Source organism: Odocoileus virginianus, chromosome 33 (assembly GCF_023699985.2).
Source record: "Odocoileus virginianus isolate 20LAN1187 ecotype Illinois chromosome 33, Ovbor_1.2, whole genome shotgun sequence".
In the NCBI taxonomy this organism is placed as follows: Eukaryota; Metazoa; Chordata; class Mammalia; order Artiodactyla; family Cervidae; genus Odocoileus; species Odocoileus virginianus.
The window spans coordinates 12739484-12759464 of record NC_069706.1 but is presented as its reverse complement, the minus strand read 5'-3'; the positions used below and the strand labels follow the sequence as shown (position 1 = coordinate 12759464).

Sequence of the window (19981 nt, the reverse complement as noted above, 5' to 3'; positions counted from 1 at the left end):
CCCACTGGCCTTGCAGCTCGTGTCCCTTCTCCCTCGTGAAGGCGTGTTGGGCTCCAACTCCAGAAGTCGGGGTGGGGGGGAGTTCGTGCTCAAGGAGAGGCAAGGAAGTCTGTGGTGGGGGCCTCTGGGCTCACCCCGGGCTGGGGGACGCCCTCCCAACCCCCGCCCCCACCCCCGCGGGATGGTTTCTCCAATAAGGGCTTGCAGGAGGGTTGAAGGAAAGGGGGGCTAAGTCAGACCCCTCTTAAGGCAAAGGACTGGTGATCATTAACCCCCAATTCCTCCTGAGGACCTACTACGTGCCAAGCACATGTATACTTTTACTGAACTCACCCCATTACCTTACCTCGGCCATTCGAGAAGGCTGAGGCTTGGAGGTTGTTCATTGAATTAAGACTTGCTTGCCCTCTGTCTGCTGACCACAGAGCTGATGCTGGGACCACACTGGAAAACTGGATAGGTCCCTGCCCTCGAGGAACTCATTGTCCCAGGAAGAGACCCAAGCCAGCCGCAGGTTACCATGCTTCCCTCTCGGTCCAGGACGTGAGCGTTGGAGGCCAGCTGCCTGGGGTCAGGGAACACGAGAGACTGAGGCTGGGCTGGGGCGTCCCACCTGGGCCTCGCTACTGGTGCCACTCAGCGTGCCTCCATTCAGGCTGCTTTGTCCTCTGGGTCAGTCCCCTCTTCGGGGTAGAGCCAGAGGGAGGCTTTGTACCGCCTGCTGCTTCTCACCAGTTGCAAGTCCCTGGGCCCAGTTTAGCATCTCCGGGCCTCAGTTTTCTCATCTGTAAAATAGGACAACAATACCAGCAATATAGAACTTTTAGGGGGAAAATAACAAATCAAAATAGCAAATCAAAATTTGTTTCTCTTCGAAATATTTTCTTTTTATTTATATTGTGTTTAAAGGTTGAAGTGTTTTTTAAAATGTTTATGTGGCTGCAGTGGGTCTTAGTTGCGGCATGCAGAATCTTTGATCTTTGTTGTGGCATGCAGTATCTTTTTTAGTTTGGGCATACGAACTCTTAGTTATGGCATGGGGGATCTAGTTCCCTGACCAGGGATTGAACCCCAGGCCCCCTGAGTTGGGAGCACATAGTCTTAGCCACTGGACCACTAGGGAAATAGTGGAAGTTGCAGTTTTAAATACACTGATAAAACATAACAAAAGCTTCCTAAGACATGAAAAAAAAAATTTGCTGAAAAAACGGGCTTCATTAACATATTGAGACATTTACTTAATACATTCTTTTTTGGAAATTAGTGATATGACTTTTGTAGATGGATTAACATTTCCAAATCACTCTAAATAGGAAGCATTTCAGGTCTTCACCCTCTATACCCAAAGTAGAAAATCACTCAGTGTCTGAATGCAATACTGACAAACATCAGAAATGGTCAGTCAGAGATCCTGCTGACATACTGTTCTGTTCCTTCATCTAAAGATGTTTCTGTTGAGTAAGTGTCCCTATGCTTCTTTTTTTCTCTTCACTCTGATCTTCCTGCAGCTTCAGGGTTATATTTCAGATTTCTTCTCTTTTTGCTCTCATTTTGCAGAAGGTTTGCCAAATTCGTTGGTAGTTCAAAACTGAAAACTGGATTTCTCCTGTAATATTAACATTTGATCAAGAAGGACCTCTGAGTGCACTCACCAGACGATTGGTTGTGCCCTGTGTTATTAACGTGGAGGAGGGGATGTCTGTGCTGAGATTGGAAAGAGGAAAAATACTGGGGCAGTGAGAGGGGTGGTGTAGCCCATGGGAAGCGCCTCTGGGGAGCTTGAAGTGGCTCCCAGACTACAGCAGCCTGGCTCAGGGTCCTGGCAGGAGCTGCCCCCCAACCCACATCTGTGCCCTGAGCCGCAGGATTCTGGAAGCTCACCTCATCACTCCCCAGTTCACACTCTAAGTGCTGGATGCAGAAGGAAAAAGCAGGTTCTAATGGGACCGGCAGGGCCCATGGGCAAGGTCTTACCAAAGGCAGTGAGGGCCCTGCCTTTGCCTTGCACTTTAAAAGCACCCTAAAAGATGCCCCCTGGATCCCTTTGAGGCCTGCCCTTGCCTGTTCTGGCTCAGCTTCCCATGACTCAAGCTAGTGGCGGGCCTGAAATCCAGTTAAGCACCGGAAGTGCCGCCAGACTCCCAAAAACAACCCGCTCCTGGGCCGGAAGCCCCAGAGGCCGGCTCTGGCCTTCTCCCAGGAAGGAGCTCCACCCGCACCTGGGTTTCTGGCCCAGGGAGGATGCCAGGGCCCAGGCCAGGAGTGCAGAGAGGCCACACGGATGGAGGGCAAGCCTCCTGGAAAGGCCTGGACTCCTGGCTCCCAGGCCTGGAGAGAGGAAGGGAGACTGAGCCAGGCAGGAGTCTCACTCTGCCTCTTTGTAGGTTTCCCTCTGGGCCTGCAGAAAGGAGGCCATCTCGTGAGACTCCTAGAATATAAAAAATGAAAGATTTCCAAAGCAGGCAGACAAAAGTCATTGTGCAAAAGATTCTTGTTAAAAAAAAAAAAAATCTTTCTTTTACCCTCTTTTCTAAAAAAAAAAAAAAAAAAAAATTATTTACTTATTTTTGGCTCTGCTGGGTCCAAACCCGTTGCTGCTAGAAATTAGAGTTTTTCTCTAGTTGCAGCAAGTAGAGGCTACCCTCTTTTGTGGTACCTGGGTTACTCCTTGCTGTGAGATTGATTAACATTGTTGCGGATCAAAGGCCCCGGGGCCAGCAGGCATCAGTAGTTGTGGCACATGGACTTAGTTGCTCCGAGGCCTGTGGGATCCTCCCAGATCTTGGAGTGAACCTCTGTCTCCTGCATTGGCAGGTGGATTCTTTACCCCTGAGCCACCAGGGAAGCCCCTGTGCAATAGGTTTTAAACATTTGCATCAAACAGGGGTGGACTTTTAAAAAACATACATCCAAACAGGGTTATAGTCATAACGAAGTAGTTACACCAGGCATGAGAGAGTGGCAGGATTTACAGAAAATACATCCTTAGGTGTGTCCACCGAGGTTCACGGGACATAAGTCTGAAGTCTGATCAGGAGGCGACAGTGACCACCCTTGGGACAACTTCTGGAGATAATGTTCAGAATCTAGCCTAAAGTAGCTTTCTGAATACCGGGCCTTAGGCTCAGTGGTCCTTATAAGTTTGGTTCGAAGCTCCCTTAAAGCCAGCGGTCCCCACACTCTCACCCTACCCTAGCCTGGGTCCCTGAACAGGTTGCTGGCTGGGTGGGAGCAACTGCAAGGCCGTACATTTGGCCGTGCCCACCTGCCACAGTGGTGCCTGTGCCCCGTAGGGAACAAGAGGAATTGGGGACAAAGAGCAGGAAAGGGAAACCTGTTTCTGTGGCCCTGGCCCTCAGGCTCTGTGATAGCAGATGGAGATGATAGCAGATGGAGACATCCAGGCCCACCTGAGTTTTCTTTTCTTTCTTTTTCTAATATTTATTTCATTTGGTTGCACTGGGTCTTAGCTGCGACATGTGAACTCTTGCTGTGGCATGTGGGATCTAGTTCCCTGACCAGGAATTGAACCTGGGGCCCTCTACATTGGAAGTGCAGAGTCTTAGCCACTGGACCATGAGGGAAGTCCCCTGCCTGAGTTTTATTAAGGCCCCCAAGAGTCACAGGTCCCTGTGGGCCTGTTTTTGTTGTTTAGTTGCTCAGTCATGTCCAACCCTTTGTGACCCCATGGACTGCGGCACACCAGGTTTCCCTGTCCTTCACCATCTCCCGGAGTTTGCTCAAATTCAGTGATGTCAGCCGACCATCTCGTCCTCTGTTGTCCCCTTCTCTTCCTGCCTTCAGTCTTTCCCAGCATCAGGATTTTTTCTAATGAGTTAGCTTTTCACATCAGGTGGTCAAAGTACTGAAACTTCAGCATCAGTCCTTTCAGTGAATATTTAGGATTGACTGCTTTGATCTCCTTGCAGTCCAAGGGACTCTCAAGAGTCTTCTCCAAGACCACAGTTCAAAAGTATCACTTCTTCAGTGCTCAGCCTTCTTTATGGTCCAGCTCTCACACCCATACATGACCACTGGAAAAACCATAGCTTTGACTATATAGACTTTGGAGGTGAAATGATGTCTCTGCTTTTAAATACACTGTCTATGTCATAGCTTTTCTTCCAAGGGGCAAGTATCTTTTAATTTCATGGCTGCAGTCACCATCTGCAGTGATTTTGGAGCCCAAGAAATTAAAGTCTGATACTGTTTTCATTGCTTCCCCATCTATTTGCCATAAAATAATGGGACCAGATGCCATGATCTTAGTTTTTTGAGTTTTAAGCCAGCTTTTTCACTCTCCTCTTTGACCTTCATCAAGAGGCTCTCTGCCATGATGGGTGGCATCATCTGCATATCTGAGGTTATTGATGTTTCTCCCAGCAATCTTGATTCCAGCTTGTGCTTCATCCAGCCCAGCATTTCTCATGATGTACTCCGCATATAAGTTAAATAAGTAGGATGACAATATACAGCCTTAACATACTCCTTTCCCCATTTTGAACCAGTCTGTTGTGGGCCTGTAGCCTTGTGTTTCTTTATGAAATGGGAAAACATGAAGGCAGTCTGCTCACTCAGGTCCTATAGGCCCACCACCCTGGCCTGTCTGGCACATTTGTTGTTCAGTTGCTAAGCTGTGTCTGACTCTTTGCAACCCCATGGGCTGCACACCAGGATTCCCTGTCCTTCACTATCTCCCAGCATTTGCTCAAACTCATGTCCATTTTGAGTCAGTGATGCCATCCAACCATCTCATCCTCTGTTACCCTCTTCTCCTCCTGCCCTTAATCTTTCCCAGCATCAGGGTCTTTTCCAATGAGTTGGCTCTTTGTATCAGGTGGCCAAAATATTGGAACTTCAGCATCAGTCCTTCCAATGAATAGTCAGGGTTGATTTGCTTTAGGATTGACTGATTTGATCTCCTTGCTGTCCAAGGGACTCAGCACCGTGGTATGAAAGCCTCAATTCTTTGGTGCTCAGCCTTTTTTATGGTCCAACTCTCACATGGTAGGGCAAAATAAAGATTTGTTAGAAAATGAATAAGAGAAGGAAGGAAAAGTACTGAAAAAGAGGTAATGAACCTGAGATGTCAAATTCCCCAGGAGGTGGGTAACTTCAGGCCCCGGGTAGGCAGAAAGACAAAGTGCTATTGGTGAGACCAAGGGGTGAGTGGTTCCTGGTGGGCCGGGAACAAGATCTTCTCCTGCTAAGGGGATCATGACCCCAGTCCCCAAGAGACTGGTTAAGAAAGGCTTTGTAATGAAAAGAAAAGGTAGAATTATTTGTTTTTATACCTTATTCAAGACTCCACATTGTATTGCATTGAGCAGCTTCGGCTGCATGCAGCAAATTCTGATAAATTCTCTTTTCATTTTTATTCTATTACAAGTATTTTCTATTTCCTTGTTATGGTTTCTTAGTTACACTCATCATTTAAAAGTAGACATTTAATTTCCAAATACATGGGATTTTTAAAGTAAAAAAATAAAAAGAGAGAAGGTAGAAATCAGACTCTGACTTGGGACAAATCCTTAGTCCTCTTGAATCTGTTCCCTCATTGTCAGCAGTGGGGATGTTAAAAGTATTAAATTGCATGGTTTTCATGAAGTGCTTGTCTGGGTCTGGCAGATACTAAGTGCTCAATAAATTGTAGCAATAATCATTAGCTCTTCAATAGGGGTGTTGAAGCAGCCATGCCTGGGATGTAAGAATAGATTTACGAGTGCAAGGGCTTTTCCTTTAAGATGTGATTGGTGTCCCTGCCATCAGCTTCATCCTTGCTTGCCTCTCAGCCCAATGACACCAAAGTGGAAGCAGCTCCAGGGTCTGGGTGGGTGGGCCAGCTCCACCCAGGAAGACCTGCTTACCCAGAAAGTGTCACCCAGAGTTGGCTTCTTGGAATTTCAACATGGGTGGCCAAATTGTGTCACGAAACTAGAAGAATGCTCCACATCCACCCCAGGTAGAAAAAAATGAAAGAGTTGACCAACGTCTCGTTCATAGAATTCTTCTCTGGAACTCACATGACCATTGACCCAGTACCACCTCTCAGACCAGTAGTGATTTGAAAATAAATGCTGTTGAATTTGGAGCTTTTTTGATGTGAGGTTGCAAATGACAGCTCACACGCCAAGTGGGGCCCACAGATGTGTTTTGTTTGGCCTACAGAGTCTTTAAGATAATAGTAATAAATTTGATTTGGTGGCCAACATTTTTAAATCAGGAAATTTCATATTTAAATAATCCAGATTTCTAGCTTCTTAAAACAAAACTGATGAGCAGAAGATTTGGCAGCTACGGGCCTGACTTCCTGCAGAGTCACAGTTGGTTGGAGCAGAATAGTGGATAAAAAAAGTTAGCAAAGGCCAGCAGCTATAACTAACATCCCCAGGCTTTCAGTGGCTTACCACAGTATCAGTTCCTTTCTTGCTCATATTGTTACCAAGTCCAAGCTCATACTGCTCACCAACAGGCCAATAAATGGAGAGATGAGTTGTTGGGGTAAGAAATAGTGACTTCATTCAGGAAGTCAGTAGACCAACAAGATGGTGGACTTGTGTCCCAAAGAATCATCTTGCCTGAGTTAGAGTTCCAGCTTCTCTTATACTGAAAGGGGAGGGAGTAAAGTCAAAGGTTTTCTGGTTCCCATCAGCCTCCAGAGGAGACGAGTTAATTTCTTCCTTCCTGCAGTCATTCATAGGTGGGACTATCAGGCTGTTTCCTGTGAGCTAAACAAAGGTATTTTAGCTTAATGCTCCTTACTTGAGAAACAGGGTTTCCAGAGATAGGCCATTATGTTTAATTTAAGCTTGTAGGCAACATCCCCTTAGGGGTTAATTTGTAATAGATTATAAATTCTTTATTACAATATCACACCAGGAAGTAGGGGTTGGAGGTGTTTTTTAGGCACACAAGTGTCTCCCACTTCACGTCTCTGTCTTCTAGGACTTCATTCTTCCTTCATTGAGCTGGAGGATCAGGAGGGAGGCTATAGGAAAGCAGACCAGGTTTTGACTGCATCAGCTGGGCAGTGTCCCACATTGGTAGGAACCAGTCATGAGGCCCAACAGGGCTGTGAAATGTGGTGCCTATCTTGGGACCAGGAGGAAGAGGAGGACACAGAGGCTTATAAGCAGCAGCATCTCTGTTTCAAGTAGCTGCCCTACATGCTTTCTCCACTTAGTAATGGGAGTTCTATTCTTCCCATTGTCCTTCCCCACCTCTCCCCAGCTCAGTCACTGGGCCCAAGGGAAACTGTCACTGGTTGGAGAAGAGTCATGTGCTACAGTCCCAACCAATGAGACAAAATGGATTTGGATATGATGCCTGGAACATCGGGAGCCATTTGGGGACCAGCCTTGGGGGCTGAAACCAACACAGTGATGGCAGAAAAGAGAGCCGGAAGGAACCTATGTGTCTGATGGCCCAATATGTTGTTCAGTCGCCAAGTCATGTCCAACTCTTCGAAACCCCCATCCCCCACCATCTCTGGGAATTTGCCCAAGTTCATGTCCGTTGCATCGGTGATGCCATCCAACCATCTCATCCTCTGTCACCCCCTTCTCCTTCTGCCTTCAATCTTTCTTAGCATCATGGCCTTTTCCAGTGAGTAGGCTGGTTGCATCAAGTGGCCAAAGTATTAGAGCTTTAGCATCAGTCCCTGCAATGAGTATTCAGGGTTGATTTCCTTTAGGATTGATTGGTTTGTTCTCCTTGCTCTCCAAGGGACTTTCAAGAATCTTCTTCAGCACCAGTTTGAAAGCATCAGTTCTTCAGTGGCCTGATGAAGCTGCTCAAATAACGAATCCAGAAACCTACCCTACTTCTAGATTTCCTGAGAAATGCATAATAAATTATCTTATTGTTTAAGTGAGATTGAGCCAAGAAATTCCTGGTCCTTATAGAATAAAGTATCCAAACTGATCCACTTAGGTCACCTGCCTGGCCGTGTACGTTTTCGAGTTTTGACCTCTTGACCTAAAGTGTTTTCGTTTTCTAGTCGGAACTGAGGTCAGTTCAGCCAGCTGATCTTCACATGACCTTAAGTGTTTTACCACTAATGGATGCAATGTGCAATTATCAGTGCTTTCAGGGACAACGTGGGCTCATCCAGGGTCTGGATCTCTACCTGCTTCTCAGGGATACAGCAATCCTTGGGTGACACTCACCACAAGATGAGCAGATATGGATCTGAGCCCTCGGTCTGCAGTTTTTAGCTGGGTGAACTTAGACAAGCCAGTGAACCTCTCTCAGCTTCCATTTCTGGTTGCTACCAGCATTGCTGGAAGATTCAGCGACTTGTCATGTAAAGGTCCTTCTCCCAGGCTCAGCATCCAGAGAGTTCACAGTAGATGTTGGCTGGTGGCGGGGTCGCTACACTCTGAAAGCCACCAAAGGATTAAATGGCTTGCTGCCAGCTATTGGCTTATTGTCCTATGACCCTCCCTGGTGGTCTAGTGGTTAGGATTCAGCGCTCTCACTGCCGCAGCCCAGGTTCGATTCCCAGTTAGGGAACAGGTTGCTCTTTTGAGTATTCCCTGTTGACTCAGGCGGTAAAGAGTCCACCTGCCAATGCAGGAGACTCAGATTCGATTCCTGTGTTGGGAAGATCCCCTGGAGAAGGAAATGACAACCCACTCCAGTATTTTTGGAGATTCCTGGAGAATCTCAGGACAGAGGAGCCTGGCGAGCTAAGGTCCATGTGGTCTCACAGAGTCGGACACGACTGAGCAGCTAACACTCACTCCGTTGGCTTACTGGGGAGACCTAGCTCTAACACCCCCTGGTGGCTCAAACGGTAAAGAATCTGTCTACAATCTGGGAGACCTGGGTTCAATCCTGGGTTGGGAAGATCCCCTGGAGGAGGGCATGGCAACCCACTCCAATATTCTGGCCTGGAGAATCCCATGGACAGAGGAGCCTGGCGGGCTACAGTCCATGGGGTCTCACAGAGTTGGACAGGACTGAGCGACTAAGCACATCCCGCTAACGTACAAGGCCTCTGTGGTAAAACAAGGTTGACTTTAGATCCTGCGTGGAGGAGGCACTAGATAGCTCTGAATAACCAGGTAGAAATGCATTCCCTTTTCACTTTTCCTATACCTCGCTGGTCTTGTGAAGAAGAAAGTCTCAGTGGGGTATAGCTCTGTGTGCAATACCTTCCTAACCCTTGGTAAACCCTCTGTTAAGGAAGGGAGTCCAAGCTTCTGGCTTAGAACATTTCATTGGTAGCAGTGTTGATATGCAATGTACCAACACCATTTTGCTTTCATTGCATTTTAAAATAATTATCATCTATTTATGGCAGATGGTGCTCTTTTTCCATCTGTGGAAATGAGATAACATGTTTCTTTTGAAATAAAAATCATCCAGGTTATCAAGGTGAATGAAGTCAAAGAAAAATATTAGCGGAACACCGCGTAGGAGGCACAGGATATGGCGGAAATCAAGATGGCGGGGTGTGAGAGACGTGAGCTTGGGGCCCCATCAGGGAACGCTGTGGAGCCTGGGGTTCCCGCAGGAGCAGGGCCTTTCCGGGTGGTCAGAAGCTGGCAGTCATTCCTAACAGGAGTGACGAGAGCTGTGGCGGCTTGCCCCCAAGCCTCATAACAGAGTCCTGGAGACGACATTCAAACTGGCTTCCTTGGGAAGGAAGGAACTGGGGAGACCCCAGCATCCTGGTTTGCCCAGGATTGAGGGGTTTCTGGGAATAAAGCTGGGATACTCCCAGGCAAACAGGGATGGGTGGGGGGTCACCCTGGCTGTTGTGGGCTGGGAATTTGGGAGGAACGGAGTTGTCGGGTCACATCCATGAGAGTGGTCAGCCTTGTGAAAAGAAACTATTACTTTTTTTAAATAGCCACAGCCTCTCCCCCAAAGACTCAGAAAAATTCTGTCTTAGCCTTGGGAACAAGGTTTCTCGGTAGGTCTGACAGGATAATAGGTGAGGGGACAGGTCAAAAGGAACTTGGACAGGTCGGAGATACACCCACGAGAGACAGTCTGAGGAAGATAACTGATGGTGTGGGGGGCCGGCCGGCCGGAGGTTGGGACAGAGTCTGGGGAGAGGCCAGGGGCTGCTTCCCACTGAGATGTGTAGACAGTGGAGAAGCCGCCAAGCGGTGTAATCGGTGGAGTACTCCCCACCTCCAGCCCCTCTGGTACCTTCTGGGAGCCCACAGTGGACGCTGAAATGGCTGGTCAGAGAACTCCCTGGCCCTCCAGTACTTAAGACTTCATGATTCCACTGCAGGGGGCCTGGGTTTGATCCCTGATCCAGGAACTAAGATCCCACATGCCATGCAGCGCAGCCAAAAAAGCTGGTCAGTTCCTTTTCAGTACTGGATTAGTATTGCCTAGAAATGCCACATTCTGCAAAGATCAGAGTAAGCCTGACCCAGGGAGGGCTGGTTCCAGGGGAGACCTCAGAAACTGCCCAGAGATGAGCCACTCCTACACCTGCCCATACTTTTCCAGCCTGGTACCCAACACCAGGACATCCTCCAGGGCCCAGGGAGAGGGCCTCCTCTCTCTTCCTCTCAATTATCCCATCTGTGAAGTGGAGGTAGTATTTCCCCCACCATCTCTGTGCCAGGCTCTGTGCTAGATGAGATGTAGGTTACACCACACTTGACCCACTTTTTGTTTTTTTAATTGTGAGCTATTTCAGGCCAACCAAAAAGGAGGGGAAATAACAAACACCTGTGTACTGACCACCCAACTGAATTAATACATAAATCCAGATTCAACTGAGACCCTTGTGTGACCTTTTTCCATTTTGTTCCATCTTCTGACATACCCATGGATAACACCATTATGAATCTCGACTTCATCACTCTTGAGCATGCTTCTGTGCTTCTACTGCCTCCATAGCCAGAAACAACAAAAAGGGTATTCTCTGCAAAGTGTTGATTCTGTATGATGGTATCATGGTGTATCATCTTTCTATGCCTGCCTTTTTTACCCCTCTTTTTGTGAGTTTTACCCACATCTTATGATGGAATTATAGTTTATGCATTTGGACCATTAAACTTGATTCCACCCTGTGGATCAACCGTTGTTTACTCTTCCACTTCCCTTGATGGACACTTAGCTATTCCCAACAATGTTGCTCTGAGCAACCTGGTGAATATGAATGAGAATTTCTGCATGGTTTGCATATCAGAATAGGATTCCTGGGTCTTGCCTGCATGAGGTTTTCAGAAATATGGTGGCCTTTCACCTGGCACGTCCTCTCAAGTTCTTCTCTGCACTAGTCCCTGTTGTCTTGTACCTAAACAATTTCATGTGTTCACATGATCTACCTGGCTTCTGTGGACATTTGGGCTTTCAACTTCCACGTTCTTGGGAGATATTTGGCATTGTGAGCTGGTAACTGTAACATCCTGTGATAAGTGCTATCAAAGTAATACACACCCAAGGTGCTGGTGGTGCATACAGGAGATAGCAACTAAGTCCAACTAAGAGGTTGAGGAATGAGTCCCAATCATAGTGAAGTTAGTAATAGTTAGGACTTCCCTGGTGGTTCAGTGGCCAAGATTCCGAGCTCCCAATGAAGGAGGCCTGGATTCCCTGGTCAGGGAATTAGACACTACATGCTGCAACTAAAAATCCCCCATGCCACAAATAAGACCTGGTGCAGCCAAATAAATAGGTTTAAAAAAGTTAGTAATGGTTAGGCAAGGTTTTGAGGAATGAGTAGGACTTTTCCAAGATGGGGGTGAAGGAAGAGCATTATAGGCTGAAGGAACAGCATATACACAGAGGACTAAACATCATGCTGAACTGAAGGACTAACAAAGGCTGGTGGGGCAAGAGCAAGGGTGGGAGAAGGGACACCTGGGGCCCAGAATGCCATGCTAAGGAGGGATGCAGGGAGGATGTATCCTGGTGGCAGTGGTGGGCTCCTTGTGAAGGACCAAAGGATGTAAGTGACGTGTTCACTGCTGTGTCTGAGAGAGGTCAGGGGACCGTGGGAAGAGATGAAGGAAGAGCAAGGCTGAAAGCAAGGGGACCAGTTAGGAGTCTCCTGTGAGAGTCCAGAGGCCAGACAGCAAAGGAGAAAGGGGCCAGTCAGGCCAGAGCAACACAGACTTGGAGAAAGGTTAAGGCAGTGACTAATGAGATGGGCAGGGGAGGAGGAGGGGTGAGGCAAGGGTTGGGGTAGGCAGAATAATGATCTCCCAAATATTGTCCACACCCTAATCCCTAGAACCTCTGACTATGTCCTGTTTTGTGGCAAAGGGGATTTCAAAGATGTGATTAAGCTTTCAACTCTGAAATCCATAAAGTGATTAGCCTGGATTATCCAAGTGGGCCCAATCTAAATCCATGAGCTTTCTTCTTTTTTTAAAAATCTTTGTTGAATTTGTTTCAACATTGCTTCTGTTTTACATTTTGATTTTTTGGCCACAAGGCATGTGGGATTTTAGCTTCCCGACCAGGGAGCAAACCCTCACCTCCTGTATCGGAAGGCAAAATTTTAACCACTGGACTGCCAGGGAAGTGCCCAAATCCATGAGCTCTTAAAAGCAGAGAACTTTCTTTGGCTTGCATGAGAAAGAGGCAGAAAGGGAAGTCAGTGAGATTTGAAATAGGAGAAGGATTTGACCCAGATGTGGGGACCCCAAGTGCAGCCACGACGGCGAGACTTGTAGAGCCAAGGAAACAGAGGATTCAGTCCTATAAGTGCAAGAAACTGGATTTGGCCAACAACCTGGATAAGCCTCCTTGGAGTAGCTCATCTGGTCAGACAGGCTTTCCTGGTGGCTCAGACAGTAAAAAAAAAAAAAAACCTGCCTTTAGTGCAGGAGACCCAGGTTCCATCCCTGGGTTGGGAAGACCCCCTGGAGAAGGAAATGGCAACCTACTCCGGTATTCTTGCCTGGAGAATCCCATGGACTGAGGAGCCTGGGGGTCTACAGGCCATGGGATCACAAAAGAGTCAGACACGACTGAGCGACTAACAGTTTGCTTTCACTTGATTTTGAGAGACCTCCGAGCAGAGGAACCAGGGGAGTCAACCTGGGCTCTGACCTATAGAAACTGTGCTCTTTTAAGCCACTAAGACGTAGGAACTTGGTACAGCGGCAGGAGAAAACGAACACAAGAATAAGTCCCAGGCTTTTCGCTGGGCTTCTAGGTACATGTCATCGTGAACCACGTGGGAACTCAGACAATCAGATTTTGGTATTCCCCATCAAACTTTTCCTACATAATAGTATTACCAGTAACTTAGCAGCTGACTATAACACACGTGCGTTATCTCCCAGATTTGGGGATCAGAGTATAGGCATGGCTTAGCTGCATTCTCTGCAAGGCAACAATCCAGGTGTTGGCTGGGGCTGAGTTCTCAATGCCCAGCCAGGGTCCTCGTCAGTTGTAAGTACCACAGACTGGGTGGCTTAAACAACAAACATCTGTTTCTCACAATCGTGGAGTGTGGGAAGTCCAAGATCAAGGTGCTAGAAGATTCAGTGTCTGGTGAGGGCTCTCGTCCCAGTGTACAGATGGCTGCCTTCTTGCTGAGTCTTCACAGAGCCCAGAGAGAGCTTTTTTTTTTAATTTAATTTTAATTTTTTTTAAACACCAAAAACATTTTGTACTGGGGTATAGCTGATTAACAATGTTGTGATAATTTCAGATGAACAACAAAGGGACTCAGTCATACATAAAAATGTATCCGTTCTCCCCCCAGACCCCACTCCCATCACGCTGGCACATCACACGGAGCAGTTCCATGAGTAGGTCCTTGGTGGTTATCCATTTTATAAATAGCAGTGTGTACATGACCATCCCAAAGTCCCTAATTACCCCTTCTCCCCCTGCACACCCACCACCCACACCCCAGCAACCATAAGTTCGTTTTCTAAGGCTGTGAGTCTCTTTCTGTTTTTAAGTAAGTTCGTCTGTATCGTTTCATTTTAGATTCCACATAGAAGGGATGTCATATGATATTTCTCCTTCTCTGACGGACTTCACTCAGACAGAGGGCCTGATAAGGTGTTAATTCTACCACGAGGGTCCCACCCTCATGACCTAATTGACCCCCCCAGTCACCTCCCAAAGGCCTCCAAACACCATCACACAAGGGGTTAGGGCTTCGATGCGTGAATTTTGGGGGGATGCAAACATCCAGGCCACAGCACCCAGGGAGGGACTTGCTTCCACACTCATGTGGCTGTTGACAAACTCAGTTCCTTGCAGCCTGTTGGGCTAAGGGCCTCGGTTTTTTCCTGGTTTTGGCGAGAAGCCTTCATTTTCTTGTCGGGTGGGGCTGCCTCACACGGCCGCCTGTTTCCCCACAAGAGTGAGAGAGAGAGAGTCTGCTAGCAAGATGGGTGTTGCCATGTAATGTGACAACAGAGATGTGACGTTGTGACACCTATGCTGTATCCTATGGGCTGTTGTGGCCCCACTCACCCTTCAGAGGAAGGGATTAACACAAGGGTGTTGATCCTAACAGGCAAGGGTAATGGATTTCTTAGAGTCCATTCGACAGCACGTCTCAAAGACCGTGTGGACTTTCTTATCGGGGCCTGTTTCAAGAATTATTACATATATATTTTTTTTTATCCAGCAGGGCCTCGGGTTCAGGGGTTCTTTTTAATCCCCCAGTAAGTACAGATCAGCTCAGCTCACCTGTGTCGGAAGGGCAGGGCAGGGGCCGAAGGGAACACAGCCTCGGGAAAAGCGTGTCGTGCGCCAGCCTGGTGATTCGCTAAGCAAAACTCAAGTCGATGTGACATAAACAACGTCTGTTGCTTCCAGAGGCCTGCCACAATATTTTCTTTTAAGTGCTACTCATGCCTGAAATACGCGTCTGGTTTTGAAACGCGGTTCTCGGCTCCTGCTCGGCTACAAACCACTCACTCCCTTATTAAGCGCCCAATTTTTTATTCTTTAATGTAGGTTTTCTCAGCGCATGATGTCAGCCCAGATGGGAGACGTGCCAGGGCAGCGGAGGGGAGGCTCCCCTCGGAGAGGCTCAGAGCGGAGGATGAGAGAACCATTGCACTGGACACGCTGTGTCTCACGGATGCCGCGCCAGCTCTGTGTTAGCGCCTGTGCTCCCCAGAGCCTGCCATCTCTAGCTTCTTTACATTTTCTCTTGTTTCTATTGTTAATAGTGAATCCAAAGGGACACAGTTTTTCTTTCCAATGCCACAATATTAGGGGAAAAAAATTAGTTATTTTTCTTGCAATTCCCCTCCACCTCTTGCCCCACAAATTCATTTTCAACTTGCAATGTTATGTTAGTTCCTATTGCATGGCAAAATAAATCAGCCATATCTATACAAATATCCCCTTCCTTTAGGATGTTTATTGCAAGATATTGAGTATAGTTCCCTGTGCTGTACAGTAGGTCCTTATTGTTTACCTATTGTATATGCAGTAGTTATGCTGACTTATTTTGTACAAATAACATTGAGCCTTCTGCCTGGGGTATGGACATTCTTCACATTCAAAAAACAGTTTACACTGCAGTACTTGTATTGGTCAATTGCTTATTTATTCTTGCTGTTCAGTCACTCAGTCGTGCCTGACTCTTTGCCACCCCATGGACTGCAGCACGCCAGGCCTCCCTGTCCATCACCAACTCCCAGAGCTTGCTCAAACTCATGTCCATTGAGTCAGTGATGCCATCCAATCATCTCGCCCCATGTCTTCCCCTTCTCCTCCTGCCTGCAATCTTTCCCAGCATCAGGGTCTTTTCCAATGAGTTGGCTCTTCGGATCAGGTGGCCAAAAGAATTGGAGCTTCAGCCTCAGCATCAGTCCCTCCAATGAATATTCAGGACTGATTTCTTTTAGGATTGACTGGTTTACATATGTTTAAAAAGTTTTTATTGAAGTATAGTTAATGTGTTTGTTTCAAGTGTACTGCAAAGTGATTCAGATATATATGTGTGTGTGTACATAAACACACATCAGTCAGTTCAGCTCAGTCGCCCAATCAGGTCTGACTCTTTGTGACCCTATGCACTGCAGTATGCCAGGCTTCCCTGTCCATCACCAACTCCCGGAGCTTGCTCAAATTCATGTCCATTGAGTTGGTGATGCCATCCAACCAACTTATATATGTGTATTCTTATTTCAGATTCTTTTCCATTATGGTTTATTATAAGATATATTTTTAAATTATTTTTAAAAATTGTTTCTTAATTTATGTGGCTGTTTTGCGTCTTCGTTGCAGCATGTGGGCTCTTCATTGCGTTGTGTGGCTCTTTTGCTGTGGCACATGGACTCTCTAGTTGTAGAGTGTGGACCCAGAGTGTGTGGGCTCAGTGGTTGTGGCTTGCAAGCGTAGTTGCTCCTCAGTATGTGGGATCTTAGTTCCCTGACCAGGAGTTGAACCCTGTACCCTGCATTGCAAGGCAGATACCTAACCACTGGGCCACCAGGGAAGTTCCTCTTAATCAATTTTTATTGGAGTACAGTTGATTTGCAATGTTGTGTTAGTTTCTGAAAATGAAAGTGAAATTGAAAGTCGCTCAGTCGTGTCTGACTCTTTGCAAACCCCATGGACTATACAGTCCATGGAATTCTGCATAGCAGAATGAATCAGCCATACCTATACACAAATCTCCAAACTTTAGGAGGTTTATTACAAGATATTGAGTATAGTTCCCTGTGCTCTATTGTTTATGTAGTAGTTATGGTTATTTATTTTTTTTTTAAAAAGGACATTAGTTTCAGTTATATAAAATGAATGAGTACAACATTGTAAATCAACTGTACTTCAGTTAAAAACTTTTTTTTTAAATAAAAAGAAAAAATGAGTAAGTTCTAGAGATATTTTGTACAACAGAGTGCCTATAGTTAACAGTACTATGTTGTTAGGAGGGTAGATCTCACATTCAATGTTCTTATCATATACACGAAAAAAGCAAAGGGGTACAGGAAACTTGAAGATGATGGATGTGTCTGTTACCTTGAATATGGGGCTATGTCCCACATGTATGCAAATGTCCAAATGCATCAAGTTGGATATATAAAATATGCACCATTTTTTGTTAATCAGTTATATACTTCAGTAAAACTGTAAGACAAAAGCCCCAAACCAGGATACCAACTTTGCTCAATTAGCTGTATCTCATTATCGCTTCTTCAAACCGATAAATCAGTCATTTCTTTAAAAAAATTATTTGTTCTTCCCCCCTTTAAAAAAATGTATTTACTTATTATTGTTTTTGACCGTGCTGGGTCTTTGTTGCTGTGTGTGGCTTTCTCTAGTTGCGATGAGCAGGGGCCACTCTCTGTTGCAGCGCGTGGACTTCTCGTGGCTTCTCGTTGTGGAGCATGGGCTCTAGGCATGGAGACTCTAACTGCTGCTCGCCGGCTCATAGAGCACAGACTCAGTAGTTATGGCGCAGGCTCAGTTGTGGGCTTACTTACTCTGAGGCATGTGGGGTCTTGCCCGAGCAGAGATAGCACCCACGTCCCCTGCGTTGGCAGACAGATTCCTAACCACTGGACCACCAGTCGTTTCTTTTAATGACTGCCCATGATGCTTCCCAGGTGGCTCAGTGGTAAAGAATCTGCCTGCCACTGCAGGAGATGCAGGAGACTTGGGTCTGATCCCTGGGTGGGGAAGGTCCGCTAGAGAAGGAAATGGCAGCCCACTCCAGTATTCTTGTTGAGGAAATCTCATGAACAGAAGTGCCTGGAGGGCTACAGTCCATGGGGTTGCAAAGAGTCCAACACGACTTAGTGGCTAAAACAACATGATGCCATGAGGCAGATGGCTCACCATTCACTGACCCATTCTGGCTGGTGAATATTTATGATGTTGTCACCAGAAGAATTACATGAGAGGGGAAGCCAGTGAATGTGTACCACCCCGATGTTACGGAGCAATAGAGGCAGAGAGAGGTTACAGGCCAGTCCGTGTCTCCCATCGGTTCCTGCAGACGCGGGGCAGATCTGTCTGGTGCTGTTCTTGCTTCTTGCCGCCACATGGTGTTGCTGTTGAAGGTTGCTCCTGTGCAGTCTCTGTTGACAAACAGCCCTCCCTTGCTAACACTAGGATTCTGGCTCCCTGTTTGGCTTCAACAGTTATATTGAACGTCTTTCTGCCACTGAATATCATGAGCTATCCTTATAGGTCTAAACGGGACCTATAGAAAATGGGAAACCCACTTTAGAAAACAGGAAAGTTGTTGTTCAGTCGTGTCCAACTCTTTGCAGTCTCATGGACAGCAGCTCACCAGGTTTCCCTGTCCTTCACCATCTCCCGGAGCTTGCTCAAACTCATGTCCATCGAGTCAGTGATGCCATCCAACCATCTGGTCCTCTTCTCTTGCCTTCAATCTTTCCCAGCATCAGGGTATTTTCTAATGAGTTGGCTCTTTGCATCAGATGGCCAGAGTATTGGAGTTTCAGCTTTAGCATCAGTCCTTCCAGTGAATATTCAGGACTGATTTCCTTTAGGATGGACTGGTTGGATCTCCTTGCAGTCCAAGGGACTCTCAAGAGTCTTCTCCAACACCACAGTTTGAAAGCATCAATTCTTCAGTGTTTAGCCTTCTTTATGGGCCAACTCTCACATTCATACATGACTACTCGAAAAACCATAGTTTTGACTAGACAGACCTTTGTCGGCAAAGTAATGTCTCTGCTTTTTAATATGCTGTCGAAGTTTGTCATAGCTTTTCTTCCAAGGAGCAAGCATCTTTTAATTTCATGGCTGCAGTCACCATCTGCAGTGAATTTGGAGCCCAAGGAAATAAAGTCTGTGAATGTTTCCATTGTTTCTCCACCTCTTTGCTATGAAGTGATGGGACTGGATGCCATGATCTTAGTTTTTTGAATGTTAAGTTTTAAGCCAGCTTTTCACTCTCTCTCTTCACCTTCATCAGAGGTTCTTTAGTTCCTCTTCACTTTCTGCCATAAGAGTAGTATCATCTGCATATCTAAGGTTATTGATATTTCTCCTGGCTATCTTGATTCCAGCTTGTACTTCATCCGTTCCGGCATTTTGCATGATGTACTCTGCATATAAGTTAAATAAGCTGGGTGACAATATAGCACCTTGGTGTACTCCTTTACCAATTTAGAACTAGTCCATTTTTCCACATCTGGTTCTAACTGTTGCTTCTTGACCTGAATACAGGTTTTTCAGAAGGCAGGTAAGGTGGTCTGGTATTCCCATCTCTTTAAGAATTTGCCACAGTTTGTTCTGATCCACAAGTAAAGGCTTTAGTGTGTAGTCAATTAAGCAGAAGTAGATGTTTTTCTGGAATTCTCTTGCTTTTTCTATGATCTAACAGATGTTGGCTATTTGATCTCTGGTTCCTCTGCCTTTTCTAAATCCAGCTTGAACATTTGGAAGTTCTCCATTCACATACTCTTGAAGACTGACTTGGAGAATTTTGAGCATTACCTTGGTAACATGTGAAATGAGTGCAATTGTGTGGAAGTTTGAACATTCTTTGGCATTTCCTGTCTTTGGGATGGGAATAAAAACTGACCTTTCCTAGTCCCGTGGCCACTGCTGAGTTTTCCATATTTGCTGGCATATTGAGTGTAGCACTTTCACAGCATCATCTTTCAGGATTTGAAATAGTTCAGCTGGAATTCCATTACCTCCACTAGCTTTCTTCATATTGATGCTTCCTAAGGCCCACTTGACTTCATACTCCAAGAAGTCTGGCTCTATGTGAGTGATCACACCATTGTGGTCATCTGGGTCATTAAGATCTTTTTTGTACAGTTCTGGGTATTCTTGCCACCTCTTCTTAGTACGTTCTGCTTCTGTTTGGTCCACTCCATTTCTGTCCTTTATTGTGCCCTCTTTGCATGAAATGTTCCCTTGGTATCTCTAATTTTCTTGAAGAGATCTCTAATTTAATTTCCACTTTCCCAGAAATCCCTGGGCTCCTTGTGCAAACCCGTTTCCTTCCCAGTGGTCCAGTTTGCACAGCAAGGTCTTGGGTGTTCCCCCTAAGGTCAGTGACACCTGCCTCTCTTTCCTCCTAATC

At 46.3% G+C, this 19981-nt stretch overlaps 1 non-coding gene across 1 annotated transcript; it reads right to left on the bottom strand.

Moving 5' to 3' along the window:
• Window positions 1–3510: 3510 nt before the first annotated feature.
• TRNAG-UCC (transfer RNA glycine (anticodon UCC)) lies at window positions 3511–3584 on the bottom strand. Its single transcript has one exon. It is a non-coding gene; the product is annotated as a tRNA-Gly (tRNA).
• Between the last annotated feature and the right edge of the window lie 16397 nt (window positions 3585–19981).